At 43.2% G+C, this 17,421-nt stretch overlaps 1 pseudogene; it reads left to right on the top strand.

Moving 5' to 3' along the window:
• Positions 1-785: 785 nt before the first annotated feature.
• On the top strand, positions 786-2,227 carry LOC137239825 (THO complex subunit 5-like; annotated as a pseudogene).
• Positions 2,228-17,421: the final 15,194 nt, after the last annotated feature.

The following is a 17,421-nucleotide window of genomic DNA, read 5'->3' as shown; positions in this document are numbered from 1 at the left end:
GGCGTTTATTAGGCCAGGTTCTTCGCAAATCTTAGAACTTGAACGCTGTCTTAGGCATTTTCCAAAAAATGATTGCCTCAAAATCGAATGATCATGAGGGTTTCTATCTTATACAAAATTTGCTCGCCTATTATCCCGCCGACCAATTACAACCTAATATGCGCCAGATATTTGCATTGCTCTTTCAACGCCTATCGTTATCAAAGACTACCAAATATGTACGTTGTATTATAGTATGCCTTTGTTACTTCGCCGCCAAAATGGGTGCACCAGCTTTGGTAGCATTAATCGATCAAATACAAGTATTAAAGAGGGAATGTTTCTCCATAAGACACCTCGGGAACAAGTTGACATTAAATATCCTGAGGAAATTTGCCAAAAAATGTCAACAAGTTGGAGAAATACATAAATTGCACCATCGCATAGCCGAATGCAAAAAATGTTACTAAATTCACGTCAGTCACAATTTCCGGCTTCATCTAAAGCTCTGGGTCAGGGTGGTAATGTTATGATAATTTTTGACAGTACTCCGCAGTTGATTGTGCTACTGGACTTACCGAGAATTGCGCAATCCAAAACAAATTTTATACGGCTGAATTGTGTGCAGTATATATATTTTTTTTTTGTATGAATCGGTTATAAAATTTTTGTTAAATGGCGGAATCCTTGCATAAAGGTTTCGAAACACTACGCATCATCTTCGATAATGTACTCAAAATGAAGAATGGCTTGGGGGAACGCGAGCGGACTGCTATTTGTTTTGATCAAAAAGGTCAACCAATCGCATGATTAAAGACAGCCTACGTTCTGAACGAGAAGATCTGCATCGTGAAAAGGTCCGAGTAGATAGTAATCGTTTGCATTTGCAGAATTTATTCCACGAACAATCAGCTGCACAGTGCAAAGAATTACTGAATACCACTCATCAAGTATTTAGGGAAATTGTACTAGAGACCGAGAAATTACCATCATTTGCACCATCCTTGCGTACGTTGTTGAAAGCTACGCGTCCACTAAAAGATGCACCGCTAGTACCAATGGATAAGGAATGGAAGTTGCAATAGCTTGTGTAGCGTCATCCACTTGAAGTACGAATTACAATTGGTAATAACGCCAAAAGTATGGAGGAATCTATAGTAATGAAGCTACGTTATTTCAGGCGTTTAGGATTTGTAACGGCAGCTACAGTGGTAAGCTTAAGTGATGTTGAACAAAGTTTTGTTGATGCAGCGCTCACACAAGACGCATTGAAATATTTGTGTGACAACGATTTGGGTGATACGATACCCGTGCCTGGCGGTGAAGATGAGTTGAAACATATTAGCATGACACCAAAAGAATGTTTGGATCATTTAAGTACGAAGGAATATGGACGTCCCTATCGTTGGCTGCAGTCAATGTGTTGCATAGAAGTCGTTAATAACATCGATGACACATCGCTCACTGTTACAGCCGCGATGCAAGCTGAGTAACCAAAGTTACAAAAAATGATACCAGCACTCTGAAAATGCATACAACAATTCTGGAGATCTCGCTTGAATTTGATTAAACAAATACGTGCACTGGTTCAAAAGCAAATTGATTTATACTTGAAGGAAGAATGTTTACCCACTACACGTTCTGCTTGCAGCCTTGTACAATGGACTTCACTTAGCTATGAGGAGTATATTGCATCTGCACCTAACGTCAATTTGGAGCTCGTCAATAGTACTCATCTTTTTTATCGCGCCATTGTTATACGTGGATCAGCTAAACTGGAATGTCATGTAAGTATAGGTAGTAACTTTCCTGCAGAGAGCCCGCTTTGGTCTATATGCATTTATGGGAATGGGCAGCATAATGGCATGAACAGTGCCGCTGTGAAAACAATGGAATTTTGGACGAATTCTTTAACTCAAAGCTTGTTGAAGCATCATTTGGCTTTGTTGGCGACACAACTTGTACGCACTATGTACAGTTTGGATAGATTTTGGAAACAGAGGGCCCGCTCTACAATCCTGTGGAGTATCATCGTGAAAAGTATTATATAAAGGCATTTGCAATGCGTATACGCGCTAGGCCGTATCGTTATATTGAGGGCGGTGCTGTTAATACATTTAAGCAATAGTTTTTAAGAATTCTTTTACGTGCCATTTTTCATGAATTTATAAACACTGAAATATCTTTTACAGCAACCAAAAAAAACTCGGAAATCGAAGTGCTTAACTAGCCTGCAAAGTTTGACAGAGTTGGGTGTGGGAAATTTGCAAAAACAATATCCAGCGACGGTTCACACTATAATACGTACTGGAAATAATCTGCAACACCCAGTTATATTGAGGATCAGGAAAAAATCCGAGGTGACCTAAATATTGGGTTATATAGTCTTTGCAGATCACCATTTCTTTTAACAGCTTCAAATACGATTTTGGCTGTAGACTATTCACTTTATGTGTCTACCGAAGGCTCCATGAATTTCTTGGAAAATTTTATTGCACATTTGGACACCAATCGCAAAAACAAAGTAGATGTTTTAGCTGGGAATATATACCGCGTGACTGTAATTAAGTTACTCATATACAATAAGAATGAAGGACTTGATACAATATTTATTAAATGAAAATGTGGTTTCTCAACCAACTTCATTAACAGGAGCTCATTGGTAGTATAACTTGTAGTCTAAAATATCGTCGGTGAAAGCTCCAGCCAACCCTTCTATGGTGGAAAACGTTTTATATGTGGTTTGAGCTTTCATAGATGATATAACGTATTTACATAAATGAAGATGTGCGATGGAAAACCTCATATTTCATTTTCCATAAAACTAGGTGTCATTTACCTCAGTATAATTTACGTGACGCTTATTTGCATCCACAACTCATTGCGGACGTTATGACACGAATGAAGGTGTATGAAAGCATGGATCAGGAAGTACCGAATTTATCTGGTGATGGAACGAGATACATATCCATTCACAAAAGGGATCTATGAATCAATGAACAAAAAAAAGAGGGTGAGTTTAAACTTTGAATTACTACTAATGTAGATGCCCATATAGTTCTATATGTTCGCATTTGTGTACGTACACACCCTTCATCTTCCACCTACCCTCAGCACGTAGGTGATTAAATTCTGAATTTCCCCAATTCCTTTCAACATATATATCTTCCAATACTTTTCGTATATTGAAATGCCACAAATTTTGGCGGCATCAGCAGCAGTACTAAGGTGGGAGGTATAAATATGGATTAGGGCAACTTTGATTCCAGAAAGTTTAGCATATTTAGTTTTGAGTTAATTAAATGCATATATGAAAGCAATAGGAAATTGTTGCGTGTGTGTGCCAAATGCTGGATAATGTTACCAGCACTTATGTATTTGTTTGTTTTTTAGTGACAATTTGCTTGAAGCTATTGCTAAAACGTATTGTAATACATAATCAATAGTACATATTTTCAGTTAACTTAATATTCGAAGCAAATTACAACATACAAACTTATGTTGCTAGGTTCAAATTATTACCAATTACACAGCCCATTTGCATGCCCCTATATCAGTTTGCCATCAGTTTTCTCCATTCAAGTGCTGTCCTAGAATATTCGAATTGACTTCATTCAAATTTCTAAAAGTATAAGGAATTTAACCCTGCTAATATCGGGGGCAGATGAGTTTTCTTATCCGCGGTAGGCTTGCGATGTGCCTCGTTGCGCGGTAACGAGTGCAGCTGTTTTCTGTGGCAGAGCGGTTCGCCCTTCTGCGGTAGGTTTTTCTGTTGTCCTCGTTATGGGATAGCGAGTGAATTTGGGTTTGTTTTGAAAATTGTAAATACAATAGGATGAAGGCCTTTGTATTCTTTGGCAGATAGCGTTAGGGCTTCTGGTGACCTCGCCTTTGAGAATTAAAAATAAGTGCTTGGTGGCAGATGGGGGATCTGCATTAGGGTTGTTCTGGTATCCTAGTTATGGGAGAACGAGTGAGTGGGAAGATTTCTGGTGTCCTCGCTCGGGGTGAGCGAGTGAATTTGGGGATTTTCTTGAAAAAAGGAAAAAATAAGTGGTTTTGTGGCAGATGGGGGAACTGCATTAGGGTTGTTGTTTGGCCTCGTTTCGGGTGAACGAGAGCCGGGTTTGATTTTCTTTTGAAGGGAGGGATATGGAGGAACGGAGGGATTGTTAGGAGCGCGTCGCCTTCTCGCAATCCATATCTTCCGGTGGAAGAAGGATCAGTTTGACCAAAGGTCGTCTGACTTGACCCTTCTCGGTTTTGAGGTCGACTACGCGTACTCGATCATCTTCGCCGGGGTGTACGTTGACGACTCTACCTAACCTCCATTCGTTGGGAGATAAGTTGTCCTCTTTGAGGACGGCGAGATCTCCACTTGTATGTTTTCTTTGGGATGCTTCCACTTCACTCGTTTTTGAAGTTCGGATAGATATTCCACCTTCCATCGCTTGCAGAAAGTATGATGGAGGGCTTTGAGTTTCTACCACCGATTTATCATCGAGGCAGAGCTTTCACTAGCATCTGGTTCTGGTGGAGCCACTAGGTGGCTGCCCATTAGGAAATGTCCTGGGGTTAGTGGTTCCAGATCCGTTGGGTCATTCGACCCTGGACTGAGTGGGCGCGAGTTGAGGCACGCCTCAATCCTGCACAAAAGGGTTTGGAACTCCTCCATGTTGTACTTATGGGGAGACGCGATCTTTTTGAAGTGGCTTTTGAAGCTCTTCACTCCCGCCTCGCACAAGCCGCCCATATGTGGAGCAGCAGCGGGAATAAAATGCCAGCTTAATGCTTGATGATTGTACCTTGAGACTGTTTTATCTCGGCTTTCTGCCAGGAAGGCTTTAAACTCGGATGGTAAAGATCTTGATGCCCCGACAAAGTTTGTACCATTGTCGGAGTAGATGTTTTTCGGACATCCTCTTCTCGCGATAAAACGCGCAAAGGCTGCGAGAAAGCATGGAGTACTAAGGTCACTAGTGGCTTCTAAGTGGATGGCCTTAGTGGAGAAACAGACAAAAAGGCATACGTAGCCTTTTGACAGTCGACATCCCCTACCGCGGTAGCTTTTGATGTCGAAAGGCCCCGCAAAGTCTACCCCGGTATTGGTGAACGCGCGGGTAAAAGTAGTCCGTTCGCAGGGAAGGGTACCCATAAGTTGGGACTGCGCCTGTTTTCGGTGAATAGTGCAGGTTTTGCAATTATGAATGGTTGCCCTAGTCATGGTTTTGATGTTAGGTATCCAATATTGGGTGCGTATCAGACGTAACATGAGTTGGTTTTCCCAATGCAGACTTTGTTGATGAAACATTAGGACTGTCAGACGGGATAGCCGGCAGTTGTATGGGAGGAGGATTGGGTGGCGTTCATTAAAGGCTAAGTCCTTTGACGCCCCGAGTCGCCCTCCTACTCGAATGACGCCATGTTGGTATAGGTAGGGATTAAGTGAGAGTATTGCACTTTTCCCTGAAATTGGTTTTCCGGCCTTTAGATCATTATATTCGGAACTATAATGTTGTTTCTGATAGATTTTAATTAAAAGTCGTGTAGTGGCCTTAATTTCATCAGGGAGATTAAGTGCGACATGACCTGGAATGAATTTTTTGTTTCGGGGTGGGTTCTTCGGTAGAACCTTATAACGTATGATAAGACCCGTAGAGCCCTAGGTAGGTCGGAAAAGCGTTGAAGAATATCGGTAGGATTTACGGTTGTTGTTGCGCAGGTCTTTGCCCTCTTTTCCTCTACGGAGGTGATGTAGTCACTTTCTTGTGCTGGCCATTGGGAAGCGTCTTCTTGCAGCCAAGAAGGTCCCTGCCACCACAACGAATTGTTGACCAATTCAGACGCAGGAAATCCTCTGCTACTTAAATCTGCTGGGTTGGACTCTGAGTTCACGTGCAACCAGTCCTTATGTCCGACCATGTCGATGATCTTGGTGATCCGATGTGCGACGAAGGTTGACCAGGAACAGGGCGGTTTCCTTATCCATGCGAGGATGATCGTTGAATCCGTCCACAGGTGCACTTTCACTGGTCCCAACTTGAGATTCGTGAAAATTTATTCGGTGATTTCCGCTAACAGCACGGCTCCGCAAAGTTCCAATCGTGGAAGAGAGAGAGTTTTCACTGGGGCTACTCGGGTTTTGGCCAGAAGCAGGTTTGTGCAGACATTATCATCCCATTTGACGCGCATGTAAACGGCTGCTGCGTAAGCCTTTTCGGATGCGTCACAGAATCCGTGGATCTCGATGTCGGTTCCTGGAGAAAAGTTGACCCATCTAGGTATCCTGATTTTATCGATTTCATGGTATTGGTCGGTGAAGGTTTTCCATCGTTCCAGCGTACTGGTAGATACTGGTTCGTCCCAAGCGATGCCTTCCAACCAAATACTCTGCATCAGTATTTTTGCCACAATGACCATTGGTGCCAGCCATCCCAATGGATCGAAAAGTTTGGCGATTGCTGATAGTATCGCTCTCTTGGTAATGTTTTCCGGGTTGTCCAGCGTCCCTGCTTTAAAATAAAATAAATTGGAGAGGGCATTCCATCGAATTCCTAATGCTTTAACTGAACTGGTATCTTCGAAGGCCAGGAAGTTTTCACTGAGCAAGTCTGCTTTGGGGATGTCCCTTAGAATGTCCTCTGAATTGGATGTCCATTTGCGAAGTGGAAAGCCCGCGGAGTGTAGGACTTGACGAATTTCATCTCTGGCTTTAATGGTCGATGTGATCGTATGTCTAACTGCTAACACGTCATCTACATACATGTATTCTCGCAATATGCTAGCCGCTGTAGGGTGTGAACTTGAGACGTCGTCTGCTAGTTGTAGGAGCGTTCTTATAGCGAGATATGGCGCGCAATTCACTCCGAAGGTAACCGTCTTTAATTCGTAGAGACTAATAGGGTCATTCGGGGAAGTGCGATATACAATGCGTTGAAATTTGGTGTGATTTTCGTTCACCCAAATTTGACGATACATCTTTTCGATGTCGCTATTGAAGACAAAACGGTATAGTCTCCATCGTAAGATAAGGATGGGTAGATCGGCTTGTAGAACTGGGCCTGGGAGTAGAATATCATTTAAGCTATTACCGTTGGCCGTAGGGCTCGAGGCATTGAATACGACGCGTACCTTTGTAGTGGTACTTTCCGCTTTAATAACGGCGTGGTGGGGCAGGAAGTAATGATCCGAATCGTCGGATGGGATATTCTTTTTTAATTTTCTCATATGTCCGAGCGTTTCATATTCTGACAACACTCGAACATACTCTTTACCTAAGTCTGGGTTTTTTATTAGCCGCCCCTCATTCTGGAAGAATTGAGAGCATGCACGCTTCAGGGATGGTCCTAAGTTAATATTTTTAGGGTAATCCTGCCGGAATGGTAGTAACACGGTGTACCTTCCATTCTCACTTCACTGCGTTGTTTCTTTAAATAGTTGTTCGCAGTACCTTTCATCCTCATTTAATATTTTATTTTTGGGTACATTTTCTACCTCCCAGAAAGCTTTGAGTTCGTTGTCTAACGCAACCTCGTTGTAGAAAGACATAATGCTCTTCGTTGGATTCGGTGATTCGATAGGACCGGTCAGTATCTAACCGAACACTGTCTCTTGGGCTAAGAGTGTGTTTAGCACATTCTTTTTTATACCCTTCATTATAATTTGGGGATATATGTCTCCGCCAAGTATGAGGTCTACGTCTTCGTTGACGTAGAACCTCTTGTCTGCCAAAACCAAGTCTGGGTATGCCTGCATAGTCGTTGCGTTGATATCGCAGGATGGAAGATTCCCAGTGAGTTTCGCTAGAACTAGTACGGGTGTAGTCAGGCTAAAGCAGGGATCCACTGGTGAATGTAATTCGATGTTGGATGCTTCTTTCACCTGAGCTGACACCGCATTTGTGATGCCTGAAACATGGGCATACATTTTCCTCGCTGGCAAATTGATTCTGCGTTTCAGTCTTTCAGTTATAAAGGAACATTCAGACCCAGAATCAATTAATGCCCTCGCGGAGAAGTCGGTACCATTATGGTGAATGTGTACGCGAGCAGTTCCTAATAGCACGCCTGTGCTGGAATTGGCATGGCAGGATTTGACATTCTGATTCGCAGAGGAAGGTGGTTGTCCCGATTCCTGTCTTTTCCTTACTGTGCCGAAGTTGATGGGGCATTATCCGCACCTTTGAAGGGATTTCGTACCGCCGATTGCTGAAGTGTGTCCGCATGCAGGAGCGTGTGGTGACGAGAGTGGCATTTGGAACAGTTGTATGAACTGGTGCACCTCGTCACTGTGTGTCCTGGGGATAAACAATTCAGGCAGCCATTTGTGGATTTGACGGATTTAATCCTTTCTACCGGGTTTAAATCGCAAAAACGTGAACAGTTGCGTAATCTGTGCTCCGTAGATTTGCACATTTTACACATTGATTTTGTTGTTTGCTTGGTTACTTTGGTTTGAAAAGCACCAAGTCTTTTTGTAGGGTTTTCCGTCGACTGGCGCGACGTGTTTGATTTTTGCACTTTAGAAGTGGCATTCCCTGTAAAACCAGACACGGTTTCAAGTGTCTGGAAACGATTTGACAAGAATTTGTCCATATCCTCCCACTTGGATATGTCCGTCTTGTGGTCAATGCTCTGCTCCCATAGAGCCAACGTATTTTCAGGTAATTTTGTCGAACATAAATAGGTAATAATCGCATCCCAATTTGAAACATCGATCTGATGTGTTTTTAAAGATGCCAAGCAATTATTTATGTCGCGCTGTAAGGTTTTGATAGAGCTGCCGCACTCGCTATCTATCTTTTTTAGATTAAACAAAATTTGTAGTTGTGAGTTTACGAGAATCCGCTTATTCTCGTATCTCTCACATAGGTTTTTCCAGGCTGTTTCGAAGCCTTCATTTGTCAAGGGACATTTCTTGACGATGTCCTTTGCCTCACCTTGAGTTTTCTGATTGAGGTGGAACAACTTTTCTACCGGGCTTAGGCGACTGTTGTTTTTGTATATGGCCGTGAACAGGTCACGAAACGTTGGCCAAGATAGGTAGTCGCCCTTGAACACCTCAGTATCACAAGCTGGCAGGCGGATATTGTGTTCGCGCGCACGCTCTCCTTCAGGTCGAACCTGACTATCTCTTTCCTGTTTCAATTTGCCTTGAAGTTCAGCCATGTTCGACATGCATCGCAAGAATACGGCATATGCAGCTTTATGCTTGATCTTGACCGCTGCAATTTTCTTTGCGTCGAGCGTGTCAGAGCCAAGCAACTCCTCTAGGGCGTTCTCTGCTTTTTCCCACTTAGCTTGCAACTCTTTTTGCTGTATTGCAAGAGTGTGTACAGTGTGCAGAGCCGCATTGATATCATTAAAATCGGCCTAGAATTCGATTATTCGATCGGCCAATCTAATGTAAGAGTCCATGTTCATGGTTGAAAAGTGGAAAGCGAATTAATCAAGGGATATAAAACTTGAAAACCTGAGCGAATCACCCAACCAACAACTATTAAATTACGCAGAATTGATTATTACTTTTAATTTGTTTATTTTTGTCTGACTTTGCAGATTATTTGTGCTGTAAAACATGGAGCAGGGGGAAGCGACACCAATGTCTTTTGTGTAAATAAAGGGGGCCACTCGCCACTTCCAAGTTTGATTGTATTGTATAATAAGTGCGCGCACTGGTATGAACTCGACGAAAAGTGTAAAAACGTGTAATAAATCTTGTGCGAAAATTTATTAAGAAACTAGTGAAACTAAAGTGATGCAAAAAGAAAATTTAAATCGAATGGCGTGAAATTTTCTGTGAAAGTGAGGTTATGTGTACCTCTTCCTTGTGCTGTGTCCGGAGAGCCTTACCGCTGGTGGGGGGACAGGCCAGATAGTCACAAGAAATTAAAAGCGTTAATGTTACGCATTTGGACTTCTCCTTCTTTTCGTCACTAATTGTTTACACTTTTCGCACTTAATACCAAATCACTACGCGTGTGGCACTGAGAATATTTATTTTTTACTCGGTTTTACTTATTTTTTATAACCAAAAAAATTGTGGCAAGAAATATTGCACTTTCTTTGAACTTTTTTGGTGATTCTTATACTGTCGCTGATGTGGCAAGATGGCTTGATCTCTCAGTGTTTTGCACACTGGTATGAAATAATAGACTTTTTGTGGTTGTGGCAAAAATTCTCCGGCTAAATTTTATGTTAGGAATTCTGAAGTGTGTGCGGTCAGCTATGGTATCTTGTGATGTGGACTGTATTGTTAAGGTGCTGTTTCCAATTCCTGGTGAGATAGGACCAAATGTTCGGCCGGGGTGCGTCTGATCTTTGCGAGAGGTGGGCGCACCGGGTCGATCTCAGTGGGAATATGCGTGTGGAAATAGAGAAATAAGAAAGTAGACGAGATTTTTCGTTATAATGGATGTAATTTATTATGTGAATATATATATAACCTGGTTACAATATTACCTGAATATATTCTTGAAAACAGTGGATATCGTTGGCGGCAGATGCGTGCTGGTTGGCGGTTAGAATCCAAGAGGCCGGTTGTATAGCAAGCTACAACCGTTGACCCGCAAAATCCTCCGTTTTGGAGGGGAAAGGCACCCACACATCAACCCCGACATGCATATGCATGAGTGCTGACAAAAAACACACATACACGTACACACGCATGCACATGCAGGTGGCGGTGATGGTGTGGGTGGTTACAAATTAATTCGAGTATCGAGTGTCGATTCGCAGGGTTTCATTGGGGGGATCGCAGACAGATGCGGAAAAAGTTAGGCATCCTGCCTAAACACTCGTATTAATGCTTGAGTCGTTGCCTTAATCTTATCGGCTGAGATTATACACGACCTTTCGTGGAACATTGCTTTAGTTTTTGGGTGATTTCGTTTATAAAATCTCCTAACATAGGATAGAACCTTTAAAGCCCTGGGTAAATTTGAAAAACGGTCGAGAATATCTACCTGATCTACCCTTGCGTGGCATATGTTTGTGCCCTCTTCTCCTCAACGGACGTTTTGTATTCGGTCTCTTGTGCTGGCCAGTGGGAATTGTCTTCTTGCAGCCAAGAAGGTCCCTGCCACCACAACGAATTGTTGACCAACTCTGATGCAAGTAGTCCTCTGCTTCCTAGATACGCTGGATTAGATTCCGAGTTCACGTGCAACCAGTCCGACCATGTCGATGATCTTGGTGATCCGATGTGCGACGAAGGTTGACCAGGAACAGGGCGGTTTCCTTATCCATGCGAGGATGATCGTTGAATCCGTCCACAGGTGCACTTTCACTGGTCCCAACTTGAGATTCGTGAAAATTTATTCGGTGATTTCCGCTAACAGCACGGCTCCGCAAAGTTCCAATCGTGGAAGAGAGAGAGTTTTCACTGGGGCTACTCGGGTTTTGGCCAGAAGCAGGTTTGTGCAGACATTATCATCCCATTTGACGCGCATGTAAACGGCTGCTGCGTAAGCCTTTTCGGATGCGTCACAGAATCCGTGGATCTCGATGTCGGTTCCTGGAGAAAAGTTGACCCATCTAGGTGTCCTGATTTTATCGATTTCATTGTATTGGTCGGTGAAGGTTTTCCATCGTTCCAGCATACTGGTAGATACTGGTTCGTCCCAAGCGATGCCTTCCAACCAAATACTCTGCATCAGTATTTTTGCCACAATGACCATTGGTGCCAGCCATCCCAATGGATCGAAAAGTTTGGCGATTGCTGATAGTATCGCTCTCTTGGTAATGTTTTCCGGGTTGTCCAGCGTCCCTGCTTTAAAATAAAATAAATTGGAGAGGGCATTCCATCGAATTCCTAATGCTTTAACTGAACTGGTATCTTCGAAGGCCAGGAAGTTTTCACTGAGCAGGTCTGCTTTGGGGATGTCCCTTAGAATGTCCTCTGAATTGGATCTCCATTTGCGAAGTGGAAAGCCCGCGGAGTGTAGGACTTGACGAATTTCATCTCTGGCTTTAATGGTCGATGTGATCGTATGTCTAACTGCTAACACGTCATCTACATACATGTATTCTCGCAATATGCTAGCCGCTGTAGGGTGTGAACTTGAGACGTCGTCTGCTAGTTGTAGGAGCGTTCTTATAGCGAGATATGGCGCGCAATTCACTCCGAAGGTAACCGTCTTTAATTCGTAGAGACTAATAGGGTCATTCGGGGAAGTGCGATATACAATGCGTTGAAATTTGGTGTGATTTTCGTTCACCCAAATTTGACGATACATCTTTTCGATGTCGCTATTGAAGACAAAACGGTATAGTCTCCATCGTAAGATAAGGATGGGTAGATCGGCTTGTAGAACTGGGCCTGGGAGTAGAATATCATTTAAGCTATTACCGTTGGCCGTAGGGCTCGAGGCATTGAATACGACGCGTACCTTTGTAGTGGTACTTTCCGCTTTAATAACGGCGTGGTGGGGCAGGAAGTAATGATCCGAATCGTCGGATGGGATATTCTTTTTTAATTTTCTCATATGTCCGAGCGTTTCATATTCTGACAACACTCGAACATACTCTTTACCTAAGTCTGGGTTTTTTATTAGCCGCCCCTCATTCTGGAAGAATTGAGAGCATGCACGCTTCAGGGATGGTCCTAAGTTAATATTTTTAGGGTAATCCTGCCGGAATGGTAGTGACACGGTGTACCTTCCATTCTCACTTCACTGCGTTGTTTCTTTAAATAGTTGTTCGCAGTACCTTTCATCCTCATTTAATATTTTATTTTTGGGTACATTTTCTACCTCCCAGAAAGCTTTGAGTTCGTTGTCTAATGCAACCTCGTTGTAGAAAGACATAATGCTCTTCGTTGGATTCGGTGATTCGATAGGACCGGTCAGTATCTAACCGAACACTGTCTCTTGGGCTAACAGTGTGTTTAGCACATTCTTTTTTATACCCTTCATTATAATTTGGGGATATATGTCTCCGCCAAGTATGAGGTCTACGTCTTCGTTGACGTAGAACCTCTTGTCTGCCAAAACCAAGTCTGGGTATGCCTGCATAGTCGTTGCGTTGATATCGCAGGATGGAAGATTCCCAGTGAGTTTCGCTAGAACTAGTACGGGTGTAGTCAGGCTGAAGCAGGGATCCACTGGTGAACGTAATTCGATGTTGGATGCTTCTTTCACCTGAGCTGACACCGCATTTGTGATGCCTGAAACATGGGCATACATTTTCCTCGCTGGCAAATTGATTCTGCGTTTCAGTCTTTCAGTTATAAAGGAACATTCAGACCCAGAATCAATTAATGCCCTCGCGGAGAAGTCGGTACCATTATGGTGAATGTGTACGCGAGCAGTTCCTAATAGCACGCCTGTGCTGGAATTGGCATGGCAGGATTTGACATTCTGATTCGCAGAGGAAGGTGGTTGTCCCGATTCCTGTCTTTTCCTTACTGTGCCGAAGTTGATGGGGCATTATCCGCATCTTTGAAGGGATTTCGCACCGCCGATTGCTGAAGTGTGTCCGCATGCAGGAGCGTGTGGTGACGAGAGTGGCATTTGGAACAGTTGTATGAACTGGTGCACCTCGTCACTGTGTGTCCTGGGGATAAACAATTCAGGCAGCCATTTGTGGATTTGACGGATTTAATCCTTTCTACCGGATTTAAATCGCAAAAACGTGAACAGTTGCGTAATCTGTGCTCAGTAGATTTGCACATTTTACACATTGATTTTGTTGTTTGCTTGGTTACTTTGGTTTGAAAAGCACCAAGTCTTTTTGTAGGGTTTTCCGTCGACTGGCGCGACGTGTTTGATTTTTGCACTTTAGAAGTGGCATTCCCTGTAAAACCAGACACGGTTTCAAGTGTCTGGAAACGATTTGACAAGAATTTGTCCATATCCTCCCACTTGGATATGTCCGTCTTGTGGTCAATGCTCTGCTCCCATAGAGCCAACGTATTTTCAGGTAATTTTGTCGAACATAAATAGGTAATAATCGCATCCCAATTTTAAACATCGATCTGATGTGTTTTTAAAGATGCCAAGCAATTATTTATGTCGCGCTGTAAGGTTTTGATAGAGCTGCCGCACTCGCTATCTATCTTTTTTAGATTAAACAAAATTTGTAGTTGTGAGTTTACGAGAATCCGCTTATTCTCGTATCTCTCACATAGGTTTTTCCAGGCTGTTTCGAAGCCTTCATTTGTCAAGGGACATTTCTTGACGATGTCCTTTGCCTCACCTTGAGTTTTCTGATTGAGGTGGAACAACTTTTCTACCGGGCTTAGGCGACTGTTGTTTTTGTATATGGCCGTGAACAGGTCACGAAACGTTGGCCAAGATAGGTAGTCGCCCTTGAACACCTCAGTATCACAAGCTGGCAGGCGGATATTGTGTTCGCGCGCACGCTCTCCTTCAGGTCGAACCTGACTATCTCTTTCCTGTTTCAATTTGCCTTGAAGTTCAGCCATGTTCGACATGCATCGCAAGAATACGGCATATGCAGCTTTATGCTTGATCTTGACCGCTGCAATTTTCTTTGCGTCGAGCGTGTCAGAGCCAAGCAACTCCTCTAGGGCGTTCTCTGCTTTTTCCCACTTAGCTTGCAACTCTTTTTGCTGTATTGCAAGAGTGTGTACAGTGTGCAGAGCCGCATTGATATCATTAAAATCGGCCTAGAATTCGATTATTCGATCGGCCAATCTAATGTAAGAGTCCATGTTCATGGTTGAAAAGTGGAAAGCGAATTAATCAAGGGATATAAAACTTGAAAACCTGAGCGAATCACCCAACCAACAACTATTAAATTACGCAGAATTGATTATTACTTTTAATTTGTTTATTTTTGTCTGACTTTGCAGATTATTTGTGCTGTAAAACATGGAGCAGGGGGAAGCGACACCAATGTCTTTTGTGTAAATAAAGGGGGCCACTCGCCACTTCCAAGTTTGATTGTATTGTATAATAAGTGCGCGCACTGGTATGAACTCGACGAAAAGTGTAAAAACGTGTAATAAATCTTGTGCGAAAATTTATTAAGAAACTAGTGAAACTAAAGTGATGCAAAAAGAAAATTTAAATCGAATGGCGTGAAATTTTCTGTGAAAGTGAGGTTATGTGTACCTCTTCCTTGTGCTGTGTCCGGAGAGCCTTACCGCTGGTGGGGGGACAGGCCAGATAGTCACAAGAAATTAAAAGCGTTAATGTTACGCATTTGGACTTCTTCTTTTCGTCACTAATTGTTTACACTTTTCGCACTTAATACCAAATCACTACGCGTGTGGCACTGAGAATATTTATTTTTTACTCGGTTTTACTTATTTTTTATAACCAAAAAAATTGTGGCAAGAAATATTGCACTTTCTTTGAACTTTTTTGGTGATTCTTATACTGCCGCTGATGTGGCAAGATGGCTTGATCTCTCAGTGTTTTGCACACTGGTATGAAATAATAGACTTTTTGTGGTTGTGGCAAAAATTCTCCGGCTAAATTTTATGTTAGGAATTCTGAAGTGTGTGCGGTCAGCTATGGTATCTTGTGATGTGGACTGTATTGTTAAGGTGCTGTTTCCAATTCCTGGTGAGATAGGACCAAATGTTCGGCCGGGGTGCGTCTGATCCTTGCGAGAGGTGGGCGCACCGGGTCGATCTCAGTGGGAATATGCGTGTGGAATAAGAAAGTAGACGAGATTTTTCGTTATAATGGATGTAATTTATTATGTGAATATATATATAACCTGGTTACAATATTACCTGAATATATTCTTGAAAACAGTGGATATCGTTGGCGGCAGATGCGTGCTGGTTGGCGGTTAGAATCCAAGAGGCCGGTTGTATAGCAAGCTACAACCGTTGACCCGCAAAATCCTCCGTTTTGGAGGGGAAAGGCACCCACACATCAACCCCGACATGCATATGCATGAGTGCTGACAAAAAACACACATACACGTACACACGCATGCACATGCAGGTGGCGGTGATGGTGTGGGTGGTTACAAATTAATTCGAGTATCGAGTATCGATTCGCAGGGTTTCATTGGTGGGATCGCAGACAGATGCGGAAAAAGTTAGGCATCCTGCCTAAACACTCGTATTAATGCTTGAGTCGTTGCCTTAATCTTATCGGCTGAGATTATACACGACCTTTCGTGGAACATTGCTTTAGTTTTTGGGTGATTTCGTTTATAAAATCTCCTAACATAGGATAGAACCTTTAAAGCCCTGGGTAAATTTGAAAAACGGTCGAGAATATCTACCTGATCTACCCTTGCGTGGCATATGTTTGTGCCCTCTTCTCCTCAACGGACGTTTTGTATTCGGTCTCTTGTGCTGGCCAGTGGGAATTGTCTTCTTGCAGCCAAGAAGGTCCCTGCCACCACAACGAATTGTTGACCAACTCTGATGCAAGTAGTCCTCTGCTTCCTAGATACGCTGGATTAGATTCCGAGTCCACGTGAAGCCAGTTCTTTCTACCGGCCATATCGATGATCTTAGTGATTCGGTGTGCGACAAAGGTTGACCAGGAACAGGGCGGCTTTCTTATCCATGCGAGTACGATGGTTGAATCCGTCCAGAGGTGAACTTTTGCTGGCCCCAAATGAATGTTTCGGAATATTGATTCCATGATTTCTGCGAGCAGCACGGCGCCGCAAAGTTCTAAACGTGGTAGTGAGATGGTTTTCACTTGGGCTACTCGGGTTTTGGCTAGCAAGTGATTTGTGAAAATTTTATCATCCCTTTTTACGCGCATGTAGATTGCTGGTGCATATGCCTTTCCGATGCATCGCAAAAACCATGTATTTCGATGTCGTCCTCGGGCGTAAATTTACCCATCGCGGTATCCTAATGTTATCTATTTCGTTATAGTGTTGGGTGAAATTTTCCCACCGTTCTAAGGTAGTTGGGGAGACAGGTTCGTCCCACCCCGTGCCCTCTAACCAGATATGCTGCATTAGTATTTTTGCCACTATGGCCATTGGTGCAAGCCAGCCTAAAGGGTCGAAAAGTTTGGCTATAGCGGATAGGATTGCGCGTTTAGTGGTGTTCTCGCCATTCCCTAAAGCTCCTGCTGTAAAGTAAAGCATGTCTGAGTGCGCGTTCCATCGTATTTCGAGTGCCTTCACCGAGCTAGCCTCTTCAAACGCTAGGAAGTCCACGCTGAGCAAATCCGTTTTGGGGATGTCCTGAAGGATTTCCTCACAATTTGGTGTCCACTTGCGCAATGGAAAGCCAGCTGAGTGTAATGCTTCCCGAACCTCGTTTCTTGCTCTGATGGTTGACGCTGTTGTATGCCCTCCCGATAAAACGTCGTCGATATACATACTTTCGCGTAATATACCCGATGCTATTGGGTAGGTATTTTCTACATCATCAGCCAATTGTAGAAGTGACCGTATCGCGAGGTAGGGAGCGCAGTTTACACCTAAGGTGACAGTCTTTAGTTCGTAAAGACTGATGGGTTCGTTGGGGGATGTTCGATGGACAATTCTT

Source organism: Eurosta solidaginis, chromosome 1 (genome assembly GCF_040869045.1).
Source record: "Eurosta solidaginis isolate ZX-2024a chromosome 1, ASM4086904v1, whole genome shotgun sequence".
Classification (NCBI taxonomy): domain Eukaryota; kingdom Metazoa; phylum Arthropoda; class Insecta; order Diptera; family Tephritidae; genus Eurosta; species Eurosta solidaginis.
This window is presented reverse-complemented; position numbering and strand designations above follow the sequence as displayed.